Here is a 249-nt window from a genome sequence, read left to right on the forward strand (position 1 = left end):
CATCAGCATCAGCAGCAGCAACGCCATCAGCAGCAGCAGCAGCAGCAGCAACAGCAGCAGCAGCAGCAGCAACAGCAGCAGCAGCAAACGAAGCAGCTATTCTGTTGTTGAAGGCAAAACCCCTAAAGCTGTTACAGAGCTGTGCATGTGTACATGCATGCGGCAGCAGCATGTACACTGCAGACGATGCCTATACACCCCAGAGCTGCCTATACACCCCCGAGCTGCCTATACACCCCAGAGCTGCCT

At 55.4% G+C, this 249-nt stretch overlaps 1 protein-coding gene across 1 annotated transcript in view; it reads right to left on the reverse strand.

The window, feature by feature from the left end:
* The window catches only part of EMH_0049200 (uncharacterized protein), a gene marked incomplete at both ends in the record, with an annotated part of 7,961 nt that overhangs the window by 3,389 nt on the left and 4,323 nt on the right, over positions 1-249 (reverse strand). The gene's annotated exons all lie outside the window — the stretch shown is intronic.

Source organism: Eimeria mitis, genomic scaffold, assembly GCF_000499745.2.
Source record: "Eimeria mitis Houghton genomic scaffold, Emh_scaff2139, whole genome shotgun sequence".
In the NCBI taxonomy this organism is placed as follows: Eukaryota; Apicomplexa; class Conoidasida; order Eucoccidiorida; family Eimeriidae; genus Eimeria; species Eimeria mitis.